This window comes from Hylobates moloch, unplaced genomic scaffold (genome assembly GCF_009828535.3).
Source record: "Hylobates moloch isolate HMO894 unplaced genomic scaffold, HMol_V3 SCAFFOLD_9, whole genome shotgun sequence".
Taxonomy (NCBI): Eukaryota; Metazoa; Chordata; class Mammalia; order Primates; family Hylobatidae; genus Hylobates; species Hylobates moloch.
In genome coordinates, this window is record NW_026652284.1 from 28345356 (window position 1) to 28346190 (window position 835).

Genomic DNA, 835 nt, shown 5'->3' on the forward strand with positions numbered 1-835 from the left:
AGTTGGATTCCTAGGTATTTTATTCTCTTTGAAGCAATTGTGAATGGGAGTTCACTCATGATTTGGCTCTCTGTTTGTCTGTGATTGGTGTACAAGAATGCTTGTGATTTTTGTACATTGATTTTGTATCCTGAGACTTTGCTGAAGTTGCTTATCAGCTTGAGGAGATTTTTGGCTGAGACGATGAGGTTTTCTAGACATACAATCATGTCATCTGCAAACAGGGACAGTTTGACTTCCTCTTTTCCTAACTGAATGCCCTTTATTTCCTTCTCCTGTCTGATTGCCCTGGCCAGAACTTCCAACACTATGTTGAATAGGAGTGGTGAGAGAGGGCATCCCTGTCCTGTGCCAGTTTTCAAAGGGAATGCTTCCAGTTTTTGCCCATTCAGTATGATATTGGCTGTGGGTTTGTCATAGATAGCTCTTATTATTTTGAGATACGTCCATCAATACCTAATTTATTGAGAGTTTTTAGCATGAAGCATTGTTGAATTTTGTCAAAGGCCTTTTCTGCATCTATTGAGATAATCATGTGGTTTTTGTCTTTGGTTCTGTTTATATGCTGGATTACATTTATTGATTTGTGTATGTTGAACCAGCCTTGCATCCTAGGGATGAAGCCCACTTGATCATGGTGTATAAGCTTTTTGATGTGCTGCTGGATTCGGTTTGCCAGTATTTTATTGAGGATTTTTGCATCAATGTTCATGAAGGATATTGGTCTGAAATTCTCTTTTTTGGTTGTGTCTCTGCCAGGCTTTGGTATCGGTATGATTCTGGCCTCATAACATGTGTTAGAGAGGATTCCCTCTTTTTCTATTGATTGGAATAT